The 28000-nt window shown below is 47.2% G+C and overlaps 1 long non-coding RNA gene across 1 annotated transcript; it reads right to left on the bottom strand.

The window, feature by feature from the left end:
• Window positions 1-27: 27 nt before the first annotated feature.
• LOC140913816 (uncharacterized) lies at window positions 28-26914 on the bottom strand. Its single transcript, XR_012159666.1, has 3 exons — window positions 26736-26914; window positions 12547-12752; window positions 28-545 (listed from the first exon to the last, which is right to left on the bottom strand). It is a non-coding gene; the product is annotated as an uncharacterized LOC140913816 (long non-coding RNA).
• Window positions 26915-28000: the final 1086 nt, after the last annotated feature.

The following is a 28000-nucleotide window of genomic DNA, read 5'->3' as shown; positions in this document are numbered from 1 at the left end:
GGTGGAGGAGAGAAGGACAAGGCCACACAGCACTTTAAAAGTTTAAAACTTATTGAATGCCAGTCTTCTGTTGCTTGGGCAATCCTCTGGGGTGGAGTGGCTGGGTGGCCAGAGGCCCCCCCACCGCGTTCTTGGGCATCTGGGTGAGGAGACTATGGAACTTGGGGAGGAGGGCGGTTGGTTACACAGGGGCTGTAGCGGCGGTCTGTGCTCCTGCTGCCTTTCCTGCAGCTCAACCATACGCTGGAGCATATTGGTTTGATCCTCCAGCAGCCTCAGCATTGAATCCTGCCTCCTCTCATCATGCTGCCGCCACATTTGAGCTTCAGCCCTCTCTTCAGCCCGCCACTTACTCTGTTCAGCCCACCACCTCTCCTCCCGGTCATATTGTGCTTTCCTGCACTCGGACATCATCTGCGCTATGTCAGTGTGGGAGGACACCATGAGCTCAGAGAACATTTCATCACGAGTGCGTTTTTTTTGCCTTCTAATCTTCACTAACCTCTGCGAAGGAGAAGATCCTGTGATCATTGAAACACATGCAGCTGATGGAGAAAAAAAAAGAGGCAGTGGTATTTTAAAAGACATTTTCTAGAACAATGGCTACACTCTTTCACGGTAAACCTTGCTGTTAACATTATATGCACAGCATATGTGCTTTCGTTCCAAGGTCGCATTTCACCCCCCCCCCCCCGGCTAACAGCGGGAAACATTTCTGTTCAGCCACAGGCAAACAGCCCAGCAGGAACAGGCACCACTGCATGTCCCCTTAAGAAAAGCATCCTATTTCAACCAGGTGACCATGAATGATATCACTCTTCTGAGGATAACACAGAGAGATAAAGAACGGAAGTTGTTTGAATGCCAGCAAACATACACTGCAATGCTTTGTTCTACAATGATTCCCAAGTACGTGCTACTGGCCTGGTGTGGTAAACTGTCCTACCATGGCGGGTGGAATAAGGCTGCCCTCCCCAGAAACCTTTTGAAAGGCTTTGGGAGTACATCCAGGAGAGCCGCAAATGCCAGGGCAAATTAATCCTTTCGCATGCTTGCTTTTAAAATACTATACATGGTTTAAAAGGTACACTCACTAGAGGTTCCTTCTCCACCTGGTGGGTCCAGGAGGCAGCCTTGGGTGGGTCTGGGGGGGGACTGCCTCCAGGTCCAGGGTGAGAAACAGTTCCTGGCTGTTGGGAAAACCGGTTTCTCCGCTTGCTTGCTGTGAGCTATCATCTTCCTTGTCCCCAAAACCTGCTTCTGTGTTGCCTCCATCTCCATTGAGGGAGTCAAACAACACGGCTGGGGTAGTGGTGGCTGAACCCCCTAAAATGGCATGCAGCTCATCATAGAAACGGCATGTTTGGGGCTCTGACCCGGAGCGGCTGTTTCCCTCTCTGGTTTTCTGGTAGGCTTGCCTCAGCTCCTTAAGTTTCACGCAGCATTGCTTCGTGTCCCTGTTATGGCCTCTGTCCTTCATGCCCTGGTAGATTTTGACAAATGTTTTGGCATTTCGAAAACTGGAACGGAGTTCTGATAGCACAGATTCCTCTCCCCATACAGCGATCAGATCCCATACCTCCCATTCGGTCCATGCTGGAGCTCTTTTGCAATTCTGGGACTCCATCATGGTCACCTCTGCTGATGAGCTCTGCATGGTCACCTCTGCCGATGAACTCTGGCCAGCGTGGCAAGCTGCAGGTGACCATGCAAACAGGAAATTGAAATTCAAAACTTTGCGGGCCTTTTCCTGTCTACCTGGCCAGTGCATCCAAGTTGAGAGCGCTGTCCAGAGTGGTCAAAATAGAGCATTCTGGGATAGCTTCCGGAGGCCAATACCATCTAATTGCATCCACAGTACCTCAAATTCAACCCAGCAAGGCCGATTTAAGCGCTAATCCACTTGTCAGAGGTGGATTAAGGAAATTGATTTTAAGAGCCCTTTAAGTAAAAAAAAAAAAAAAAAAGGGCTTCATCGTGTGGACGGGTGCAGGTTTACATCAATTTAACGCTAAATTCAACCTAAACTCCTAGCGTAGACCAGGGCTAAGTTTTAATGACAGGTTTCAGAGTAGTAGCCGTGTTAGTCTGTATTCGCAAAAAGAAAAAGGAGGACTTGTGGCACCTTAGAGACTAACCAATTTATTTGAGCATAAGCTTTCGTGAGCTACAGCTCACTTCATCAGATGCATTCAGTGGAAAATACAGTGGGGAGATTTATATACATAGAGAACATGAAACAATGGGTGTTACCATACACACTGTAACGAAAGTGATCACTTAAGTTGAGCTATTACCAGCAGGACAGCGGGGTGGGGGAGGGAACCTTTTGTAGTGATAATCAAGGTGGGCCATTTCCAGCAGTTGACAAGAACATCTGAGAAACAGCAGGGGGTTCCTCATTGCTCTGCTATTTTTTTCCTGTAAATCTTTGCATCATTCGTTTGGTTCCAGTGAAGCCATTCTATACCAGTCTGCCTCACAGTAGCTGTGGAGCCTCACTCCTGCCAGGGGGTAAGCAGTTACTATCTCCCATAGCACCCCCTGGCATCAGGGCATGGCACTGCAGAGGTCTGCACCCCTAGAACCCCTGTTCATTTTCACTAGGGCTTTGAGATGGCCTGAGTCTGTCCACAACTCAGCTCTCCTTGGCTAAGTCCCACCTGATCTAGACCCCTTCCCAGGTGAGAAAGGTACAAATGAAAGTCCCAAAACAAGAGGCTGGGGCTATTCCTCAGCTTGTCCTTCACATTCCATCCTCAGCCCCACCCTGAACACACAATAGCCCTTACATCAGACTTGCATGCCCCTTCCTCGGAGCTGGTAGGGGAATAGGCCCAACCTCAGCTCCAGGTCAGGGACCTTGTATTAAGCAGTTAGGCCTACTCATTCAGATACACAGCTGTTTCCCTGGGCCACTTTCTGCCCCTAAGCCCCTTTGTGCTGCTTCCTCAGAGCCTGAACTTAACACAGCCTCTCCCCTAACTCCTCCCACCATCTCTGGAATATCAACCCCCCTGGAGCACCCCCTCTCTGTCTTTCCAGCGCTCACCACAGGGTACAACTCCATCCTGGTGATCTCCCTACAACCTCACCGCATTCTCCCTCTTCATGTAGTCTGTCCTGACCCTTTCACAGCTGGGATCACTAATTATAATTAAGCTGCCAAATCAGAACCAGCTGGGGGATAGCTGCTAGGCCACAGGCCAGGGTGAGTCTGACTCCCTTTAAAGGGACAAGGTGGGTAAGGACATATCTTTGATTGGACCCACTTCTGCTCGTGAGAGAAACAAGAAGAGCTCTGGGTGGCTTGAAAGCTTGTCTCACCAGCAAAAGTGGGTCCAATCAAAGATATGACCTCACCTACCTTGTTGCTCTAATATCCTGGGACTGACATGGCTACACCAACACTCCCCTTAAAAGAGTCAGCCAGCATGGTAAAAGAGGGCAGAAAGGACAGTCCTGGGGAACCCCTGTTCATTGTAGGCCCAATCCAAAGCCCACTGAAATCTATGGAAAGATTCCCATGGAAGTGTTGCCTGCTTTTATGATTTTATCACAAGTCTCATGACATTTTTTGTTTTTCCTTAAAGCCCCAGCTTCTGGAGTCACATGATTATGGGAGAATGCCAGCTTTAATATTTTTTTTTTTTAAAAAGTAAGTTTCTAGCCTTCGTGGTTGCAGAGGAAAGCTTGGAAATCTGACCAAAGTGCACCCTAAACACGAAAAAAACCTCCCCAATTTTTTATTTAAAGTCAAGATTGGGCAGGGGATTGACTCATGGTTTTTTTAAGGCGAGGGGTTGGTAACACTGCACTGACTTCAACAGGTCAGTTGAACACTGCACTGACTTCAGCTCCTTAAAATACTGGCTCCATCTGCCAAGGCATTTTAAGCAGTATCACAAAATGAAGCCCTCCTATGAAAAAAACAAGGGTGTTTCAGAAGACTGAGGCAGCTGTACAAAATTATTCTTGTGAGAGAGGCAAAGAAAACCTCATTCATTTCCCATCCTCATCTTGGTAAAGGAAAGGCAGATTGATTCTGTGCCTGGACTGGTAAATTCTGGGCAATTATACAAGACTGGGCTAAGGGAATTCCAAATATGTGATACTCTCCTTTCACAAGAGTGTGTCAAAGCAGGAAGGGGGATAGAGTTCAGGGTTTGTAGATTTTCAGGGCCATTGGGGACATTCTCAAAAGGTGCCTAGAGATGTAGGGGCACAAGTCAGATTGCCTTTCAGTGAGACTGGTGTTCCTAAATCTCTTAGGCACTTTGGAAAAGTCCACTCCATATCCTCCCCCTTTTCCCCCTGCCAGTGGACCTGAAGAGGCATGGGGCAGAGGTGGCTTTCCACTGTCCTTCGGCTCCATCCAAGGCCCTGATTCTAGGGGTAGCCAGGGGCCTGGTTCTCAGTGTTGCTCTAACTAAGGCCATCTGGAAGGGCTATTTCCCCTGGTATTGCCATAGAACAATGTGCTTTAGCCACACGCGCTCCAGCCCCAGCAAACCCCCTCTGTTGCAGTGGGACTGGAGGGGGAGTCAGGATCAGGTAGCACAGAACTAATTAGTCTGGTCTCAGAGCATTCAGGGATTCCCCTAGGCACTGGGAATTCCGGTTTCCTGGTTAGGGCAGTTCCCAGAGTGCAAAAACATCAGATTTGAGGGCTTGGGATCTGGTCCTAAACATTTTGCAGGGAGAATCTCTCTTCCAAAACAATTTTCCAGGAGTTTGGTCCCTTCATCCTGCACCTCTCTTTGCAATGGTCATTTCTCTGGCTTAGGTTTTATTGCCACATAAGATCTCCTCTGCCAGGAAAGTGCAAACAAGAAGACTCAGAAGGATTGGTTGAGGGTCCATGACATTAGGAGCATGGAGTATCGTAACAGGAAGCTAGCAGTGTTGTAGAGCCACAGGCAGGGTTTAAGGCCAGAAGGGCCCACCAGATCGTCCACTCTGACCTCCTGTATATCAATCACCTAGTACCTGCACACTAAACCCAACAACCGGAATTAGCCAATGTTACCAACACTCCCAATGGCCAGGAAGCAATTTTAGCTCCTGCTTGAACAAGTGTGGCAAGACACTCTCCTACTGGTTGCCTTCCCCACTTCCCTGCCTCCTGGGGAAGAGCAGTCAGTCAGAATTGCTGCGGGGGGCAGGCAGTACTCCCCCCATATATCCCCTTCCCAAAAAACTCCATCCTCTGAAGTGATGAGAAGGAGCAGCCAGTACTACCTTCACATGATGGGGGCGGGGGGGGGGGGGAAGCAGACAGATCCCCACAGCTCAGAGTGGCTCTGCTCCCCCCTCCCCTCCTGTGAAGTGAGTCATCTCCTCTGCTCTTCCACCCTCCCCTCCCCATCCCTGCAACACCTGGGTAGGGGGAAGCGAAGGACTCCTGAGGGGCTCTCCCAGGTCTGGGAATGGGGCAGGGGGGAATGTAAGAGGAGCAGAGATGCTCTGGGGGTAGAACTGATGTGAGGGTTTGGGGAGTATAATTAATTGCTGGGATGGGTAGATGTGGGGCACAGGCGTAATCAGAATTTGGGGGTTTGGGAAGAAGCTGGAAGCACCACAGTATTTCACACAGACGTGTGTTTTGGTCTCAGCTGGGTCTCCCAGCAAGAGCTCCTGCAGTACGGCCAAAGTCCCGAATTCATAGAGTACAGTGAGCGCTGGCAACACTCAGACACACTGGTGGAAGGGAGTTCAAAACTCAGAAGACAGACTCCCCAAAAAAACACAAGGGGCTGACTTGTGATTTTTGAACTTTTGGAGTTGGCAATATTGAAACAGTCACATGGACTACACAGAGATGGTCGTCTCTCCCCGCTGAGGCCATTCAGAAGTGCAAGGGATTCCCCTTGTTACGGCCTTAACCTAAACACAAATAAAGAAACTGTGGAAGTGGTTTCTACCAGGGCCAGAGTCTGAACAGAGAGAAGCACTTCACAGGAGACTAAATATAAAAATACCTCACTCCATCCATTTCAGGAGTTCTGATGGTTTAACCAAAACAACAACCTGAGCAACGGTCTCTGTAAAGCAGGAAGAAGGAAAACAGTGGCCAGTCAGTAAACTTCCAAACCAGCCAACAAACTGCCAGTTGAATTGGCCAAGAAGCAAAGTGCCAGCACCTTGTCCATGCTATTGCTCCCAGAAGGACTAGCGCTGTTACTGCTGAACTCCAGGTAGCCCTGATGGGAATTTTCTTTCTAAAATTCCTTGGTGTAAACAAGGTGAGAGGTGTAGGCAGGGCTGTAGCAATGTTTGCTGAGCGGGGTTTGCACAGTGAAAAAAAATAACCATGTGTGAGCGGGGGAATTTGTGTGTGTGGCAAATGAGTGCATGGAGTCCTGCCTCCCTGCTATGTCTGAATGACAGCAGATGCCTTCAGCATTTCTGAGACTCTCCATGCGCCCTGGATCTTGCATCATGGGGCAGTCCAGGCTGTGTGTGACGCAAACCCCCGGGCACAGAGAGAACAGCTGAACTGCTTCTGCTGCCATTCAGACAAGCTGTTGGAGGGGATTGATCCTATTTATTTGCTGCCAGGGAACAGAGCTGCAGACAAAACAGGTCCACATTGTAACTGGGAGGTTTTCTGTGATCTGTTTTTGGAAGTCTACTTATGAGCTCACTTCACTGAAGCCGGGGCAAGGAGGTATAAGTTACACCAGCTGGGCCACCTAGGTTCCATGTGGAGGGTGGACACCATTTGTTGACAAGGGTGTCACTCCACCTGTCCCAAACTGGAGTTTCCACTAGGTAGGGGCACCGTTAATATTGGCTCCATAGCCGCCACAGCTGGTTGGGCTACACTGAATCAGTGCTTACCCTGGCTGCAGCCCTCCTCAGCGAGCACTGCCCCCTCTTTGGGCTACACAGGTCTCATAGGTTTCAGAGTAACAGCCGTGTTAGTCTGTATTCGCAAAAAGAAAAGGAGTACTTGTGGCACCTTAGAGACTAACCAATTTATTTGAGCATGAGCTTTCGTGAGCTACAGCTCACTTCATCGGCTGCATGCCGTGGAAACTGCAGCAGACTTTATTTATACACAGAGAATATGAAAAAATACCTCCTCCCACCCCACTGTCCTGCTGGTAATAGCTTATCTAAAGTGATCATCAGGTGGGCCATTTCCAGCACAAATCCAGGTTTTCTCACCCTCCACCCCCCCACACAAATTCACTCTCCTGCTGGTGATAGCCCATCCAAAGTGACAACTCTTTACACAATGTGCATGATAATAAAGTTGGGCCATTTCCTGCACAAATCCAGGTTCTCTCACCCCCTCAGCCCCCTCCCAAAAACCACACACACAAACTCACTATCCTGCTGGTAATAGCTCATCCAAAGTGACCATTCTCCCTACAATGTGCATAATTAAGGTGGGCCATTTCCAGCACAAATCCAGGTTTTCTCACATCCCCCCACCCCCATACACACACACAAACTCACTCTCCTGCTGGTAATAGCTCATCCAAACTGACCACTCTCCAAGTTTAAATCCAAGTTAAACCAGAACATCTGGGGGGGGGGGGGGTAGGAAAAAACAAGAGGAAACAGGCTTCCTTGCATAATGACTTAGCCACTCCCAGTCTCTATTTAAGCCTAAATTAATAGTATCCAATTTGCAAATGAATTCCAATTCAGCAGTTTCTCGCTGGAGTCTGGATTTGAAGTTTTTTTGTTTTAAGATAGCGACCTTCATGTCTGTGATTGCGTGACCAGAGAGATTGAAGTGTTCTTCGACTGGTTTATGAATGTTATAATTCTTGACATCCGATTTGTGTCCATTTATTCTTTTACGTAGAGACTGTCCAGTTTGACCAATGTACATGGCAGAGGGGCATTGCTGGCACATGATGGCATATATCACATTGGTGGATGTGCAGGTGAACGAGCCTCTGATAGTGTGGCTGATGTTATTAGGCCCTGTGATGGTGTCCCCTGAATAGATATGTGGGCACAATTGGCAACGGGCTTTGTTGCAAGGATAAGTTCCTGGGTTAGTGGTTCTGTTGTGTGGTATGTGGTTGTTGGTGAGTATTTGCTTCAGGTTGCGGGGCTGTCTGTAGGCAAGGACTGGCCTGTCTCCCAAGATTTGTGAGAGTGTTAGGTCATCCTTTAGGATAGGTTGTAGATCCTTAATAATGCGTTGGAGGGGTTTTAGTTGGGGGCTGAAGGTGACGGCTAGTGGCGTTCTGTTATTTTCTTTGTTAGGCCTGTCCTGTAGTAGGTAACTTCTGGCTCTATCAATCTGTTTCTTTACTTCAGCAGGTGGGTATTGTAGTTGTAAGAAAGCTTGACAGAGATCTTGTAGGTGTTTGTCTCTGTCTGAGGGGTTGGAGCAAATGCGGTTGTATCGCAGAGCTTGGCTGTAGACGATGGATCGTGTGGTGTGGTCAGGGTGAAAGCTAGAGGCATGCAGGTAGGAATAGCGGTCAGTAGGTTTCCGGTATAGGGTGGTGTTTATGAGGTCTCATAGGCTCCCCTGGTAGAGACGATACAGCCACTTACTACCACTGCAGTCTCCCTTCTGGCAGACCTTCCATCTCAGGGACCCAGTTAATGCCAGCTTTCCGGAGAGCACACCAGCCCTTTAAAATACAGAGGGATGTATTGCTGCCAAGACATTCTCGGTCTCATTTGCTTACACCTGGTGGAGTCAGGTGTACTTGGCACAGTCTCTCCTGAGTTTCAGGCAGCATTTCAGAGACAGTGAGCTAGCCAAACACTTCAGTGCCCATCCGCAGCCAGGGGGAATGGAGTGTAGCTCAGAAGGTGACCCCTCAAGCATGGCATTAGACTGGTAAGTACCCATGGAAACTGAAACACAATGCCGTAGTTATATCTGTGCCTCAGAGGAAGCTTGAAACTGAAAAGGGGGAAGCCCCAAAACAGGAGAGTGAGAACTCGGAGAGTTACTTTTAAAACTGAAGCATAGTGCTGAACAGTGGGTACTCCCCGCCCCCAACGTACCAGTGCCATGTTGGTACGGGTTCCTGGGCAGAAAGAACTCTGCCACACTCTCTTTCATGATAAGAATAGCTACACAAGGTCACAGCCCTGATCATCTCTCCCAAAGGTTCTGGCTTTGCTCTAAGAGCTAATTCCTCACATGGCACAAGACAGCATAGCTCCTCTGGATCTAGCCCCCTGGGCACAGCAGAGATGGGCCCAAACCACAACATTCAGATTTGGATGCAAATCCTCCAGGCTGTGGGGCTGTTTGGATCTGAGAGGGTGGGTTGTGTTGGCCCCGTTTCTAGTGCATATTTTGTTGTCATGATGAAGAAGTGGTGAGAGACACTCTCCTAAAGGAGAAGCTATTTCCTCCAACTATTGGAAGCTGTAAGAGAAACATCCCTATCCCCAGACAAAAACCAGGAAGAAAAACTGTATAAATTCAGGGAGAAGAAGAGTACAGGTGGCAAAAGTGGCCTTGTTCCCCCATTGCAATACTATTGAAGTTGACGGGAATCACTCATATCCTGCTGCAGAAGAATCAGGACCAGAGCTGGGCAGGCATTTTGACAATTTTTTTTTTTTTTTTTGGTGATGATGGGAGGGGTGTGTGGAAGATGACAATTTGTCAAAAACAAAACTTTTCATGGGAACATCTCCATTTTGGTGAAGCTCTCTCAGAACCAGGGTGGAATTTTAAGAGCGAGGAACTCCAGAATAACCAACAGCCTGCCAATTAGGGCACTCACCAGGGATGTGAGAGACCCAGCTTCAAGTCCCTGCTCCAAATCAGGCACAAAACGGAGTTCTTTTTTTCCACCCAGCCATAATTGGGACCCAGAAATGGAGAGCAATGCAAAAGTCAACAGTGCATTTCACTTCATTACCACCACCACAAAACCGGGAAATAGCTACTTGGAGCCAGATCGTCATCGGGCATGAATGGGCGTAGCTCCAGCCACCGCATGTATTTACACAAGATGAGGATTGAGTGTCTCTTCAGAGTAGAGCAGTCAAGCAGGAGGGCAAGCTAGACTAGGACTCAGAAGACCTGGACTCTGTTCTTGGCTCTACCCTGAGAGGTAGATGTTATCATCATCATCAGGCCCTCCAGGTACTGACTTTACTAGTACCTAAGCACCTTGCCATATCAATAAAGTGACTCAAGTTTAAAGCTATGCACCTTATTACTGAGACGACACCCAGCACTCATTTAATTTCCTCTCCCCTTCCTGTCACTCCTTATGGTTTACTCTTGTGAGCAGCATTAACACAGAGGGGTAATTGAAACTAGCCTGATCAGAGATAAAATGCAGAAGTAAATATCCTTAAGAAACAGCAGATAAAGAAGAATTGAGTCAGGATAAGAGGTTATTGCAGATCAGAAACACTAAAAAACACAGAGAAGCGGAGTGTTAGCCTGAAGTCTCACACAGCAGAAGAGTCAGGCATCAAGCCTAGTCCTCATGAGGCCTGGGCCAGCGCCCTGAACCACTGGACTACATTACCGCTATAGCCCACCAGAAAAGGACTCAAAACCCTCAATCTTCTGATCAAAAGCGTGGTGTATTGAAAACGGTACTAAAATTGTGATCAGTCACTTGAAATTTCAGGGGTTTTCCTGGTCCTTCTTGTAGCCTAGGGGGCTCTGTAGGGAAGCGTGCGATCTAGGCCCAACAGCAGGGAGTCTGCATACAGACAGCCTCGAGTCAGGTCGGGTGAGGTGTGCCTCTTTTAGGGAGCAGCCTGTTTTCTCTGTTTTAGGGTTCTTGTGTGTCATCATTCTGATTCTCAGAAAAAGTATGGTTACATTGCAACTTTCCAGCAAGATTATTTTTATTTAACTTCTTTTGTGTGCCATGAACATAACAAATCCAAGTGAATTATGCAGTAGGTTATGTTGTCATTTCATGTATTTCTCTCTCCTCACAAGCCCCATCCTCTTCCAAAGTCCCTGCTGCTACAACTTTGGCCATGCAGCCCCAAAGGAAGAAGCCGATCAAACATCTGTTCTCCAAATCAGGAAAAACTTGCCCTAGAAGAGTTGTGTCTGAAGGCTTGCCTATCTTGTGACCACATCAACTGGACCTGCTGAAACGTCTACCATTTTGCAACACGTTAAAGATTTTAAATAAATAGCAAGTCAAAAGCGGTCAACATTTTCATTTCCAGTTTATTTTGGAAGTTTCATATGCTCCCTTGTACAGTTTTGGGGATGGAAGAAGGGGTCTAGAGGCATTTCCTGAAGGTAGAACAGCATTTAAAGTGCTTTTGCCTTATCACAAGCCATACCACCTTGGAATGAGCTCTCACTGCCAGATCCCATGATATCTGTTGATCCTCCAGCCCTCATGAATAGTTTAATGGGAAACCTCTAAGGAAAATCCAGTGTGCGGCAGCAAGTGGCCTTAGCGGAGTGAGCAGGTGCTGGGCTGCTGGAGCTGCCATCTTTCAGATGAGATATAGTAACCCTTCGCTCAGATGGAGCCGGCAGCAACCAGGGCTGGGTTCAGTATCTCAGGGTTCCTTTTTAACAATGCAACACAGAACTGGCTTGAGTCCCCACCCAATAACCTGGGAAAATTACACATCACCCCGGGCGCCTCTGTGAGGCAATACTTCCCCACTCGCAAGCACAGAGTCTGAGTGCAGAAAAGAAACTTTTAATGAAAGGAGGGAAGTCGATTAATTAGAAAAATGCCACAAGCAGGATTCCTAATCATAAAACTGTGAATAGGACACTCACCCCAGAGTGCGTGGGGCAGTGCTTTCTGCCTCATGTTCTTGAGTTCTACAACCAAAATTTCCTTTTTTGTGCCCCTCTCTGCTCACTCACCATACTCCACTCACGGGGTTGCCCTTGGTCGGCGAGGACCCAGGGTTCAGAGGTGGACCTGTGGGAGTTCACCTTCCACCTAGGGAAGAAGGCACCTTGCTTGCTCTGCCATCTGAACACTTCCTCCGCTGGCCGCCCTGCCAGCCGCTCATTCTGCTCCTCTGGTCACTTTCTGCCACCTGCCTTTCTGCTGTGACCTCTGCAGCTCAGTCTCTTGAGGGTCCACCCACCCAGCTCTTAGTGATTTTCAGCTCTGAGGCTGGGCAGAGAAGCTGTCCCACCACAAGTGTCTGTCAGCTCTTTTAAGCATTTAAAATAACAAAAGGCTCCTAATGGAGCAGATTTAGCTCTGTCTTTGACCAGAGGGGAGAATCCTGGCTGGGACACCTGTCCCCATCCCTCTCTGCTTTCACAGGGGTCTGGCATGAGGTCCTTTCAGCTGAGGGTGACCCCCTCATTTGGGCAGGGAAGCACAGTTCTGCTCCCTTTTACTCAGACAAAGACAACAACATTGAGAACAACATTTCACTACCCCTGCATTCAGATTTTATTAAGATGATGTTTAAAAAAAGTGAACTGTACAGAGTTTAAGTGTAGAAGTTTCTGGTTATCAGGGAGTAACGTACAGATTATCAAGGGGTGCAAAGTTTGGTTTAAGATCAGATGGCATAAGGAATACATAATCTGCAATATCCCCAATTGGGGGTAAAAGGTTAACAGGTCAAAGTACATACCCTCATATCTCAATGTCTGTTGTTCATATGATGGCTATGTTCAGGTGTGGAGTATAATGAGTGGATACGATGAGGAGGATGGATTGACCCTCATTTGGGGAGATTTAACATTCAGTGAGTTTATGGTTCCAGTTCATGTGGTCCAACGGAAAAAGTATCTCAGTCCCTTTCTCAGAGTCGATGCACGATGTCGCTCCGGCTCACACCTCCTCAACATAAAAAGCAAATACAGTACAGTACTGTGTTAAATGTAAACTACTAAATATAGATAGATAAGATCAAGGGGAAGCAGCATTTTTCTTCTGCACAGTCAAGTTTCAAAGCTGTATTAAGTCAATGTTCAGTTGTAAGATTTTGAAAGAACCACCATCATGTTTTGTTCAGAGTTACGAACATTTCAGAGTTCTAAACAACCTCTATTCCCGAGATGTGCGAAACTCTTCAGGTTCTACTGTACATACAAACTGAATAGGAAGCAGTAGGGACCGCCTCGTCCGGTAGGGGCCTCGGCCTCATAAATTGCTGCAGATGCCAGGATAGTTGGGGACATGACTAACAAATCCTATGGAACGGGTATCAGCAATGCAGGCAGCTTCTAAATCCTCACACCAGATGGAAGTTAACCCACTCCACCTGGAAGGTCATTGTTTGAAATGGTTCTCATAGGAATTAATCAGATTCAGGTTACAGGAGAATGAGCCATTCTTTCATGGCCAATTAAACTTTGCTTTGGCATTTTGTCAGCCTGCCTTCATGTACATTCCATACAATAGGTCCTAGCTAAGGAGCAAGTATACACAACCTCCCTGCCTCAAAGGTGCCAGTGGGGATGTTGTCATGGGAATATGCCCTCAAATCTAGTGCTTTAAAAATAGCAATGAGCAACCCTACAAAGGCGTTCAAACTTCAGATCATAAAAATAAATGGCACTTATTTAGCCTTTGTATTACAGCAGCATCTAGAAACCACAAAACAGATCAGGGCCCTGTTACGCTAGGTGCTCTAAATCTCTTCTCGGAAGAGTTTACATTCTACATAGACCAGACAAAGGCAGTATTAGCCCCATTGTATGGGCTGGGAACGTCAACATCTTTCGACCACAAAGCACTTTACAAACACTAATAATTTAACCTCAAAACATCTATTTGAGGTAACTAAGTATTTATGATCCACATTTTACAGGAGAAACCAGTGTAGAGAGACCTTAAGTGACTTGCCCACGGTCTCAAATAGTCTGTAGCAAAACAAAGAAAATCACCCAGATCTCTTAACTCCCAGGTCTGTGGTATTAACTTCTAGACTGTTCTTTCTTTCAGGCTAACTTCTTTGCTCTAGTAATATCAGACTGCAAAGCTCAGTGGACGAGGCTTTCTAATGAGATATCCAGTGCTTTCTAGTTCGGACCAAAATATCACAAGGACAGAGTCTTACTTCTGCTGCCCACTGTAAACTAGAAAGTGCAAGGAAGAGTTGAAGTAAAAAAAAAAAAAAACCCACAGGTTTCTAAGACTCCAAGAGTGTTTGGTTTTGATTTGCGTTTTAGGCGATGGCTGAGGGTCAGTTCTCATTTATACGATGATTCCTCCAGCCCTCGTCCTGACGTTCCAGGCAACACAAACAACATTCAGCACAACCTAATGCTCTGGTTCCAATTCAGAGTCCCCTCTACCATCATTCTCAGTGTGTTGAGCCTTAGTGTAAGAGACTTCATTTCTACACGGACAAGTTGCTTAGGAGTTAGACCTATCCCTGTAACCTAAGGTTTGAAAGGCCATAAGTGACAGAGCCCATGCACAGGTCAACATAGCTCCCTCCTTGCCTATAACACATTTCTCCCCTCCCCCTCCTCCCCCCACCAGCAGGTACTCCTGATCAATAAACACAGTCACCGCCTCCCCGCACCCATCAGGCGGCTACATCTTGCTTCCCACCCTGTTTGGGTGGCACGGTCAGCTCGGGTGAGCTTTCATCCTCTCTGGCAGTAGTTGGAGCTGAGGTAGTGTTTGCCAAACCGGAATGTGCAGTTTGGGTATTCAGTCTATACCACTACTGGCCCTCAGGAGGAGGCGCTGGGATGTTAGAACTAGGTATTGGGTGTTAGGAGGGAAATGAGAGGAGCTGAGCCCATCTACCCCACCCTCCCCCACTACAGTGGCCAGCACAGAGGGTGGCGCTATTACTGCCAGCATTTTCCTAAGGAATGCAGGAGAGTGAAAGAATGTGGTGATTTAATAGTTTATAATGCAGGCAAGACTGAATGGAATTTCATGGGACAAAGAAAAGGCACCTCTCTAGCCTCAGGGTGTGTGTCCTGCTGAGTTTCAATTGCTGTGTAGCGGGGCGGTTACTCCGCTCCTGAATTACTAAGTTTTATCTCTTTTCCAAAACACTATTTTAATCATCATGATTACTGTACAAAAGCATCCAATCCCTTTTTTGAATCTGCTAAACTCTTGGACTCACTGATGTCTTGTGGCAATGAGTTCTGCAAGCTAATTCCGTTTCCCAAGCAGTTGTCTCTTTTCAATAAACTAATTTTTTGGCTTTGAAAACATTCTTTATTGCATTAAATAAAAAACTATAGTCCAGAAAAGCAACAGGCACTGCAAGTCAGTGCATCATACGTAGCAAACACAGATGCCTACTAACATTGGAACAATTGTACTTCACTCCCGTGCAGGGCACCAAACATTACTGGTGGCTTTCAGCATCTAATTGCTCCCTCAAGGCATCCCTAATCCTTATAGCCCCGTGCTGGGCCCCTCTAATAGCCCTGCTCTCTGGCTGTTCAAATTCAGCCTCCAGGTGTTGAACCTCCATGGTCCATGCCTGAGTAAAGCTTTCACCCTTCCCCTCCCAAATGTTATGGAGGGTACAGCACGCGGCTATAACCAGGTCCAGCTTCCCATACAGACAGCGCCAGCGGCCCTTTAAATGGCCAAAAGCACACTCAACAGTCATTCTGCACCAACTCAGCCTGTTGAGCCACTCCTTGCTGCTGTCAAGGCTCCCTGTGTAGGGTTTCATGAGCCACGGCATTAAAGGGTAAGTGGGGTCTCCATGGATCACAATGGGCATTTCAACTTCCCCTACAGTGATCTTCTGGTCTGGGAAGAAAGTCCCGGCTTGCAGCTTCCTGAACAGGCCTGCGTTCTGAAAGATGCATGCATCATGCCCCTTTCCAGACCAGCCTGCATTAATGTCCATGAAATGCTCACAGTAATCCACAAGCGGCTGGAGAACCATAGAGAAATACCCCTTCCAATTTATGTACTAGGTGGTCTGGTGCCAGAATTAGAATATGCGTCCCATCTATTGCCCCTCCACAGTTAGGGAAACCCATTTGTGCAAAGCCAGCCACAATGTCATGCACGTTGCCCAGAGTCATGGTTCTTCTGAACAGGATGCGATTAATGACCCTGCAAATTTGCATCAACACAATTCCAGCGGTCGACTTTCCCACTCCAAACTGATTAGCGACCAATCAGTAGCTGTCTGGAGTAGCCAGCTTCCAGACTGCAATAGCCACCCACTTCTCCACTGGCAGGGCAGCTCTTAATCTCGTGTCCTTGCACCGCAGGGTGGGGGCGAGCTCCTCACACAGTCCCATGAAAGTGTCTTTCCTCATCCGAAAGTTCTGCAGCCACTGCTAGTCGTCCCAGACTTGCATGACGATGTGATCGCACCACTCAGTGCTGGTTTCCTGAGCCCAAAAGTGGCGTTCCACAGCGGTGAGCATGTCCGTGAATGCCACAAGCAATCTCGTGTCGTATGCGTTATGTGAGTTGACATCATCATCAGACTCGTCACTGTCACTTTGTAGCTTAAGGAGTAACTCGACTGCCATTCATGACGTGATGGCGCGACCCATCAGAATATTCCTCACAAGTTCAGGATCCATTCCCGCAGACCAAAAGAGAAGACAGTAATTAACAGTACCAAAACCGTTGAAAGATGGCGCCAAATGTGGACGGAAGCACAGGGGTGGCTGGGTGGTGAAGTGATGCATCACGGGGCATTGGGACAGGACCCAGAATGCCCTGCACCCCACCCCACCCCCTTTCCGCAAGGGACAGCACCAGAATGGGAAGAGGTGCTCTGTGGGATAGCTGCCCATAATGCACCGCTCCCAGTGCCGCTGCAAGTGCCGCAAATGTGGCCACGCCACTGCGCTTGTAGCTGACAGTGTGAACACACGGCAGCGCTTTCCCTGCTGCGGTCTCCGAGGGCTGGTTTAACTCACAGCGCTCTACAGCTGCACGTGTAGCCACGCCCTTAGATTCAAAAAGTGATCTTGGGCATACAAAGGTTGGAGACCACTGTCTTATATTATCCAGAGTCCATTGTCTCAAGAGTCAGGAAGACTTCCTGAGGGTGCAGACTCGGCCCCCAGCTATGCTCACTAAGCTGTTTCCTCCGCCACTTGTTAGCTTGATTGCTTTGTTTACTTTAGACGTAACTGTACTTCCAATGTCTCTGGCCTCACCTTGCTCAATTTACTGGAGACACGGGCAAACAGGTGAAACAAATTTCTTTTGTCTACGACAAGCTTGTTTATCCGCTCTCCTCAGATCGCTTGGTCTGAACGTATTTTAGGAATATATTTTCGGCAAACTTACATCATTCTTTCCACACTAACCACACATACCTCACACAATAACATTAATGACTAGGGCCGGTGTTTTCTGGAAGTTGTCGCTATTGTCGTGTTGTTGTTTTTTCCTGAAATCACCTTTCATTTCTGGAATCGCCAATCAGAGGCGATGCACGGTGGGGGCACACAGGGTCAAGAGACAGCCACCCCCCAGATTTCTGCCAGGAAACATCCGCCTCCTCCCAACAGTGCAGAGCAGAGGCTTGGGGCTGACTGGTGCTGAGACTCGCCGCCAACTTCCCTCCTCACACAGGCCTGGGCTCAACAAAACTGCAACAGAACTTCCCCTGGGCAAGCAGGGCATTTGGCAGGGGGGCGCTGGACTCCCTCGGCCACACTGCTGAGCAGACGGTGCTTGCACCTGCTCTTGGCAACATCCACAGCACCTTTGACCCGCTCACCTACCCTGCACACAGCTGGCCTGGCTCTAGCCCTTAGTGACCAGAATCTGTCCCCTGCACAGCTGGCTCCTGCCTGCTCCCCCAGCACACAGCTGGCTGTAGGCACACTGCTCACATCTCGCTCCTGCACACAGCTGGACCTTGCCCCAGCTGCCTGCAGGCTCAGTGTTGTTCCCCCACAGCTAGAGCCCCTCCCTGATCCTCCTGCATGCCGATTCCTTCTGATTTTCCACCTTGTGCTTTGGCCCTTCAAAGCTGTTTACTACCAATGCCTAAAACGGTTAAGGCTTAGGCTAGAGTTAAAGAATTCGGCAAACATGTGCTCCATGTGGGTGGAGGGAAGTTATATGGTACAATCTGCAGCAAAGTTCTTGGCCGTGTTCAAAAGGACTGTATAGTCGGCGACATGGAAGGCCCACGTCATTTTGCAGAAATGGAAAAAAGAAAACAAAGGGCAGAGAGCAGCGATGTGACAGCAGCAAAGCAACGGCTCACAATTACTGGTGTGTTTGCACGACAACATGAAAATCGGAAATACAGGGGGAAAATAGTACATGTATATATTGTATTATTATAATGCCTATCCGAAATAGACAGCTTTAAAATCTGAAATTACTCTGTTTTCATTGCCAGAAAAGACTGGCCCTATTAATGACCAGTATGTCACCAGTTTTTATATGATACCTTACAAGACACCTTCTGGATACATTTTAGGACAACAGTGTGTTAGGGGTGGTGAGTGTGTCAGGCCTCACATGAGAGAAGTATAGTGGGCCCCCTGTCAGTTGGCACTGAGGGGCTCTGCGGGTTGCAGTGAGCAAGAGAGATTCAGAGCACTTAGTCGCAGGGAAATCTAAACAGATCCCAGCCTGTGGCTGTTTACCTGCCAATCACTGACCATTGAGAACTACAGAATGTAGCAGAATTCCACCTGCGCCTGGAGCTGCACCATCTCGTGCTGTGATCACATCTGATGTCATAAGCTAAACAGGGACACGTCTATCCAATATTTGACTATGAAACTGCAAAGAAAAGCCCAAGATGCTGCAAGTGGTGCACTGGTGCCCTATCGGGTGAGCTACACCTTGTGAGTTTGGGCACTGACTCAGACATTTTCCTGGAGCATTTGGCATTTCTATATTTTAAAACAAACAAAAAACACAAACATTCCTTATACAGGCTTTCCCCTCAACTCATTCAACAGAAAGTTATTTTTGTAAACAGCTACCATCCAGGACAGCTATTACACCTCTTAAGAGGAATGCCACAAAAAACGCACCAAGCTGATCCTGGTATATAGGAATGTACCATATATATCAAGTTGAGCCTTTCTGCACTTTCTTACATCTAACAATGAGGTTGTCACTAGATCGCGAAAGATCCAACACTTTTCATAGCAGCCCTGGCAGTTTCCCCAAATTCCAGTTGCCTAGACGAAATTCCCCACTGGTTTCAATTGAATACAGTATTTACTTCCTGTCTTGAATTGTTGTGCGGTTTAGCTAGGAGCTGTGGAAAGTATGAACCCACTTTAGGTCTAGCCAGCCTCTGCAAAGTCTCATCCTTGATGACTCTTGGAATGGACACTGGCCTCTATTTATTGTTGTGGTCCAGTCTCTTTACACTAGCTAGGGTGATTCAAAGGGGATGCACACTATGAAGGTCCCTCAGGGAGCTGCAGAACCAGGCTTCATTCTAGAGTGGGTCCAGGGCAGGGGCCACAGGAGGAGGAAAGGGCCAGTGCTGCATCCTGGCTATTCTGCACCCTCGGGAAGCCCACAGGGGCCACTGAAGCAGGGTTGCGCCGGTCCCTACAGCCTCTGAATAAGGAACGTGCAGTTGGCCTCCACTATCTCTGTGCCAGTATAGAGCTGAATCTGGCTCTGAGGAATGATTCACTCTGCCCAAGCTGTTTGCACCTGATTGTTAGACGTAGACCAATAAGCATAAATTATAATTATGGGCTTGGTATCTGTTTGGTGTCTGGCTGGAAATACCCAAATTGCCTGGAAGTACTGGTTCAAATCCAACAGGGTGAACACAGCCCTCCATCTGCCTGAGGCAGATCAAATCCAATTCCACACAGTTTTCTCTGAGGAGATTTTGGATGGCCATTAAGGATCCCATGACAATTCGGGGGAGAGTAGAGATTTTAATCTGGCAGCCTCGGGCAAGCATCCACTGGCACTGTTGTGTGGTGTCACTCTGGTAGGCTGCTGCCTTTCCTCCCCAGAGCCAGCACCATTATGGTGGCAGACAGCAATGCCTGCATATATATAGTTTGCAAAATACTTTAAGATCCTTCTGATGAAAGGTGCTCCATAAACAGACACAGACATATAGGACCATTAGGTTAGAACCTTTTCCTGCTTCTATTTGTCCATGTCAAGAGGCCTTTAAGCAGTTTCAGCTGTGGGGTAGGAGGAGTCACTTTTTGAATCTACCTGCATGAATCACAGGGAATTTTCATATTTTCCCAGGAGCCCTTACCCTGGAATTCTCTGCATTTCCTTATTTGGGAATAGGATATTCTTTATCTCAACCTATCTTCCAGACTCATTCAAAGAGATGACTATTTCACTGATACTGGCTGCTGGCCAGGACAGCTGTTATGTGTCTGGTTTTTTTTGGAGGAATGCCACAACTGCACTAGGTAAAAAGAATCTTTGTATGCAATATGGATGTGTGTGTCATATTCAAGAAAATAGAGCCCTTCTCCGCTTGCTCTTACGGTAGTGGTTGTTTAAAAGTAGCTGGATGCAGTATGAAGGGCTGTGGGTGGGCCCTCAGTGGAAGAGGGCCTTCCACCCCAAGTGTGGACATGTAATTCACCCCTGTGCAGAGAACCTACACCACCAGGCCTGTGTGCCACTAAACTCCTGCTCAAACCCTCTGTATTCAAACTTCAAAACACACTGGCTGCTCACTAATGGGCCAAGCTAGAACTCAAAACGCTCAAAATACAGGGACATTCACTGTCAGCTCTGATTCTTGACCCATACTTTGCCTCACCAGCCATTTTCTAGGCAAGCTTCTGATTAACTCCTGACAAGCCCAAACACCATCTGAGATATCCACCGTCCTTTCAGCAGCACACCAAGGCTGATTCCAAAATAGGATTTAAAGCCTGATTAAGAGTCAAAAAGTCATCTCTGAAATATACATTAGAGGCTCCATAAATCATCTCTCTCTGGCTTCCAGATCAAGATTGCTCCCCAGCTGGCTGGCTGAGTTGGCTATAAGCCTGCATGATACTGCTGGAGCAGGGTCAGAACTTGGCCTCAGTATTTTCTGAATCAGTAGGAACATCCTTTTGTCTCAATTGCTCGCCACTTTCCTCCACCATCCTTCAGTGGCAGGTTTCCCTCCATTTTTCTGTGCTGCACCCTGCCTCTCATAGTAGAGGGCACAGGTGCCAACTTTCCGCTGTGCTGGGAGGGGTGCTCGACCCCTGGCTCTGCCCCTAGATTTAAGTGTAGGCCAGCCTAAGCCAGACCAGCCAGAGGCACGCTGGAGAACCAAGAGAGAATTACCGTAAACCAGCTGCAGTCTGTAGGGCTTGTAGAGCTTCCTCTTTCTAGTACACTCATTCCCTCTGCCTATCATGGGGGAAATTACCAATATCTCTGCACATTTTGATTGGTCTTTGAATGGAAGGAAACCCTGGTCAGCAAGTTGTTTTTATTTTTTGCCATACCCTTGACTGAACATATTGTAGTTTGTGGTCAGCACCACAGGCCAGATTTCCCTTCCTGGCTTCGAAAGAGCTTCCTGTCCTTGTGCCTCATCACGGCTATCAGATCCATGCTCGCTGTGGGTGGGACACCTGCTTGAATCATCTCTGCCAAGTATCAGCCAAAACCTCAGGCAAGAAACTTGGGTCCGCAGAGCTTTCAGGCACAATGTAGCTGCACCATACACGTTGCTTTCACAAAATTAGGCAGCAGTTTCCTTCTGAATGAGATTCCACCCTCTTCCCCTACTCAGAATTTCCAACGATTAAAAAAAAAAAAAAAAAGCACCTCTCTCATGGAAGGAAAACCCCACTTCCTTACCTCTCAATATCGAGAGGGGACATAAGTTGACTGACCAAGTACATTGGGCATAACATCTCCTCCATCCTCTGTTGATGACAGCATCTAGCACAGTGACTGTCTTCTGTGGCTGGCAGCATGTCACACATTGACAGTTCTATGGGCCAATCCAACTCATCTATAAATGTGAGTCTAAGATTTTCGTGGGAGTTGGATCCAGCCCTACATGCATAGCACATAAAACAGACCTGGAAAGATTATCATTATTTTGGAGAGGTGGGAGATCAGTTAAGTCTCAGCATAAGAAAAGCCCAAAGACAGGATCCCATTACACAGGTTCCCCCATCTCTCTTTCCATTGCCCCAGTAAAGATTCATACCATGTCTGGGGCTCAGTCAATGTGATAGGTAGGAATAAAGTGGGGGTTGCGTTTTAGTGCAATCATTCCTGCTGGCTGCCTGCTTTATCAGCACTGTCCCCTTAGTCTTTGTTCACTAGCTGCCTGCCCACTATGAGAGAAAGGCCTAACCAAAGCGGTGTTCCAGGGCTGTATCTAGACATCATTAGCTCTGGGGTGTCTGTTGCCAGGGTTTTGTTCAGTCCTTAGAGATGTGGGCCATCTGGGGCACACAGAACCAGATGTCACCAGAGTTCAGAATATTTGGGTCAAGGATTTTGATTCAGACCAACCTCTAGATTGGATAGTCATTTCCCTCCCCCATCCTTCAAGAGTTAGGTCAGAATTCAATTTGCAGAGGGCAGTGCAGAGAAATGCCCAGCTCTAAGCTCAGCTGTTGGCCATTCACACAGGGCTAGTTGCCAAATTTATGGAAAAACTAGCTGAAGCACTTAAAACCCTGAAAAGTTCAGTAGCAAGAGTTGGCCTGAAAATTAATTGGGAGAAAAACCAAAAATCTTCTGGTTGTCCATTTTGAACACGCTGCAGGCTGTGTCATCTTAGTGACAGTCACCCAGTCGACAGTGTCTGTGATTTCACCTACCTTGGCCCTTCTGTTGAAAAGATGGCCAACTTTAAGAAAGAACTTGAAGTTGGACACCATTCCAATGAAGCATCTCCGAATGATCAAAAACGAATGGTATGAATTCAAGTTGAACAGAGAGATCCATTTTCAAACTACACAGGTCCACCCCTCTAAGGTAATATTGGTATCTGCTCCAAATGCCTACCAGCACACCTGAGAAAATCATCTTCGACTTTGACCTTATGAATGCAGCATGGAAGAGACCCTCCTGGAAGACCCAAAACACGATGACTGGATGGCATCAGACTTCTTTCCCGTACAGGCCTCATACCCTGTAACACGTTTGATTGGGCACAGGACAGGACAGGACATCATGGAGGTCCTTAACACATTCAGTGACCCCTATGCTGTCCAAGTGACAGCATGAAAACTAACCTAACCAGCGAATAGCTCATTTACAACCACACTGCAGCCAGTTACCCACAGTTCCATCACAGGGCCATTTCAGACAATGCTGCTATGCCTGTAGCCACAGGGCCACACCACCTTCTTCTCCCAGGTCATCTCTACTTTACCACAGACCTGGATGGGGTATGAAGAGCTCCTTCCTCAGCCCACTCATGTTTAAGAGGCAGCCTCCATACAGTGTTCCCTCGCCTCCCTCCAAAAACACCATTTGGAACATATTTCCTCCTGCCTCATGGGACTAACCCCACGTAACAGGCTTGGCAGAGGAGTTTGGGAGAAGAGTGTGGTTTTTCGGGGGGTGGAAGGCAGAATTCACATAGTGTATCTAGTGCCCATAAGGGAAGGGCTTTTAAGGTAGTAGCCTGTGGTGGGAAGGGGCAGGGTTTCAGATTTACCTGAACCCATTCTGATCACTCGAGCCTGCCTGCATGACACATCACTAGGCTCTGAAGCAAATACTGGCCATGATGGTCTGTGGAGTGTGCTCCTCAAACATGGAGGGACAGTCCTGAGACAGGAGACCTTCGCTCCCCAGTCATGCAGATAGACCTTCCATTGAGAAGTGCTGTGGAGGACATTTGTTCTGAAGTCTAGGGAAGAGGGAAGTCGTTGGTTCATGCTAAGCGAAAAAGCATCCTATGCTGCAGGTGATCTAGGACTGGATCGTCCAAGGCGCCCAGCCTTGGCCTATTCTGGCTCCAGTTAAAGTCAAAGTCAATAGCAGCAGATGTAGGCCAAGAGGAGTGTTTGAATAGACGCTGTTTTAGATGCAGAGATACTGGCAGTGAGTGTCTGGAGCATCCCTGGATAGGTACAGAGTACCAGGGGCACTCGTGCCACTTGAAGCATGGAAAGTTAGTTGTCAGCAGCATGGTGCATGTATACTCCTAACAGTCTGAAAGGGAGCCTGGCCTGAAGCTGATGCTTTGTAACACCATAGCAGACAGTCTGAGGTGATGGTGAGTTGCTCCCTCAGCCTGAGGCTCAGTATCTCTTCTTCTTGGAAGGTTATCAGGCATGGGAATTTTCTGTTCCTTGGAGCACACATTGAAACAAAGTTACACATGTGGGGTTTGATCCAAAAGTCACTCAATAGGAATTTTTGAATGGGTTATGGATCACATCCTTCGCATAGCCTTTACACGTGATCCGATTTCCCCCTAGAATTTTTCCATGAAGCTCAGTTTACCACAAGACCAGCGAATTGTGCTTTGATGCAGATGTCTAAGCAATTTGTTGCTGTCTATACTGGATCAGCAGAAGTAGAGAATTTAACTTCAGCAATTTCAGGATCAGTTTGCTTTTGATATCAAAAGTCCTTTATGACCCTAACAGAAGGCATTTATAATAAGGCACTCAGTAAGCCTCAGCCTGAGCTACTGATTTAAGTTAGGATACCTGCCTACCTAATACAAAGCAGAGACACATAGGGTTGCCAACCCTCCAGGATTGGCCTGGAGTCTCCAGGAATTAAGATTAATCTTTAATTAAAGATTATATCACGTGATGAAATCTCCAAGAATACATCCAACAAATATTGGCAACTCTAGAGACACATGCACAAATATATATAAAAAGATGAGATTTTCAAAACGACTTTGGGAAGTAGTCCCCAAACGTTTTTGGTCTTGCCACCCCAGGGAGCTGGAGGCCTTGGCCAGGGGTGGGGGGCCAGGGGCTGGAGCTGGGTCATGCTCCCTCCCTGCCCCCTTTGGGGGCAGGCCCAGGCTGCGTTCCCCACCCCGATTGTTCCACCGTGTCCCCCTATGGGGGCATACCCCACAGTTTGGGGACCACTGACGTAGTGGATTCAGCCATGAAATTCCTATTTTAAGGGGAGTTTTATGGTTAAATCTCCTGGCAGTTGGCTTTGAAAATCTCAAGCAACACATACAGAATGCAGCAGAACAATTTTACTGGCACTCGTTCAGGAAGTTCACTCATGGCTTTGCCACTCGTGACTAATCCAGGTATCCCACACTAAAGCTGCAAGAACCTTAGAACACAATGAAGACTGAGAAAGCTAGAAAAGCACGTTGACAAAATGGCCAGTGTTTTCCAGGTGGGAGAAGCAGTGATGTGAAATGATAACAGAATCCTGGTGCACTTCAGTTTAGACTAGGGAATATAATCCAAGTATTTTAAATCCTTGAAATTCAAGGGTTGCAGCATCAGATCCAGAGACAGCCAGCTCTCAAGAATGCATACATCTCTGTCCAGGTGATTAAGGGGACATGGACTCCTGTCTGCTAGATGCTGAAATGAGACCATTCAACTCACTTCATATAAAATAGTTAACACCCTATAGCCATCTGGTCACAACAGCTCTCAGCCCTACCAGCCTGTACTAGAGGAGAGTCAAATTTCAATAGTGTAGCAGTAGCCTATCTTCCTGACTTTCAGATCACCAGCACTGTAGCATTTAATCCTTCAGGACTGTGTCTCATTTATCCATAGATTAAATGGAGGACAGGTGTGAGAAGGTAAATTTAAACCCGCAATGGGAGACAGTATGAAAGTAAGAAGTCTAATGATTGGAGAATGGGATTCAAGAGATGTAGGTTCTACTTCAAAATGCCACTGATTTCCTGTGCGGTACTCAAGTCACATAGCCTCTATGTGCCTCAGTTTCCTCATCTATAGCACACAACGAATATCTCCAACTTTTGTGAAGTGCTTTAAGATCCTCTGATGATGACTCCTCGGTCGGTGCAGAGTGCTATAAGAAGCATGGACTATATAAATAACTGATCATTAAAATAGACTGCTGTCCCCCAATTCTTCTAACCCGTTTCAGCACATCAGACGACGTGACCACTGACCACAAAAAATAGCAGAGGAAGCAGACTGAAAAACTGGTAACCCCCTGTACGAAATAGCTGCAAGTCATTGCATACAGTATGAAAGCCAGCCATGCCCTAAGGGAATGGAGTAGCTTCACTGCAGTTTCACTGTATTCTTACTCACGTGTGAAGCAGTGGAAGGGGAAAGTGGCTGAAGGGCAAACTGAGCGAATGCGGCAGCCAAGGTCCCATAGACCGGCTAGTTAATGAGAAGCAGGAGCAGAGACAGGATGCTAAGCTGGCTACCTGCACCATAACAAATGCACAAGAGCCGTGGTCCCCTCACTTAAAGGGGGAGATCATCACTGATGCTCAGAGGGACAGATTCACGCCTGGGCTAGAACTATTCAGGGAGAGAGACAAGGGCCATATGCCTCCCCTACCCAGGATCTCTTGGGGCTGGCTCAGCCCCTGGCACAGGGTAGGGCAGGTGTAAGTTGCACTCCTCTTGCCCAGGGGAGAAGAATCGCCAAGGCATAGGAACAGCCCAGCCAGGCTGCCCTCCTGTTCTGGTCCACCCTACTCAGAGTTGCGGGCAGAGGCAGCTTAGATTCCTTTGTGCCAGTTAAGATGGTGCTAAGGAACCATATGGCAACAATCAATCAAGCCCAGAAACACGTTACTCCACAACAGCAAAAAGAAGATAAATAAATAAAAGTAAAGTTTCAGAACCTAGCTGAGGAAGATTGACATATAAAGCAGATTTTAAAAGTGGTATTGACACAATCAGAAAGATGTAGCTAGAAGCTGGCAGGTTTGGGGATTTTTTTAGCTATGTAAACATAGAAATTAGAGAAAGGACTGACCTAGTAGATCAACTAGTCCGTTCCTCAGGGCCAGGGCAGATTAATCCCTATGGTATGTTCTAAAGAGCTTTGTCCTGTAAGTGCCATTCCTTGAGGTCTCTATACAACATTTTCCTTGGGAGACCAGTCACCAGCCTGGAGCAGGGAGACGACGTTGCTGAGGCACCAGGGAGACTCCATGCTGTACTAGATTAATTCAAAATAAATCATAAGAGGGGTTCTGAGTTTATCATACCTGGGCCTGATGCCCATGTGTTTTTAGAAGTGGAAAAATAAGATCCCAGCAAGCCATCTGGCAAACAGATACAGCCATGCCAGAAATTCAAGAGTTCAAGAAAACGCCCTTAAGTGTATACACAGGCATCTGTTCAAATCCCCATCTCTTAAGGGCAACTGGCGAGGGGGTTTTGGTTTTAATTGGGTTTGTGCTCCATTTTTCTTTATGAAGTAAAGAAATCACCTGTAAGCTTTAAGTAGCAGAAAGAACAGGTGGGTTCCAGCTTTCTTTTTACATTAGAAATATCAAGAATGTCAAGTTTCATCTTGTTTCGCCAGAGGATTTCTTGGGGTGGGGGTCTCAGGTGATGTTTGCTGTGAGCTGTTACACCTCAACTAAAAGTAAGGGGGAAATGATTCTTTAAGAAAAGGCTACCTTTCCCTCAAGCAATCATTATTTGTTGCTCTTAAACAGTACTAATAAAAAATACAGTTTCAAACAGTCCAATTAAACATTACTTCTCATTAGCTTAGCTTTCACTCTCGTCTCTTGTGATGTCACAGCTACACTGTCTCCATGGCAGAAAAGACCAGATTTCCACTTTATCAAACAAGCAGAAACTTCCCTAACTTTCTCCCCTCCCCCACCCACCCTTTTAGACGGAAGGTATTAAAATCTTTATAAGAAAAAAACCCAAAACAAATGAATTCCTACCATACACCTTGGAGGTCACCTTTAGTTTAAAAAAGGTGATTATTCATGGGCATGCAGTTATCAAACACAACTGTATATACAAAGAAGTGTACAGGCCAGCAACCCTGAAGAAGTCTGCAGAACTAATGGCTCTGCTTTGTCCAACTCAGTTCATCGTCCAGAAGTGCTGGAGAAGAAATGGCAGTACCCAGAGACTAAAGTATTTCTTGGGATCCTTTAGAGCTGGGACTGCACATCTGCATTATTTGAGTCTCTTCTCTGTTCCTAGAAACTAGCCCAAGAAATCAGTCGTTATTAACACTGATAAACAAGGTCCACATTTTGTGATTCCCCC

Source organism: Lepidochelys kempii, chromosome 6 (assembly GCF_965140285.1).
Source record: "Lepidochelys kempii isolate rLepKem1 chromosome 6, rLepKem1.hap1, whole genome shotgun sequence".
Taxonomy (NCBI): domain Eukaryota; kingdom Metazoa; phylum Chordata; order Testudines; family Cheloniidae; genus Lepidochelys; species Lepidochelys kempii.
Note: the sequence above shows the minus strand (reverse complement) of the source record. Positions and strands in the feature narration are given on the sequence as shown.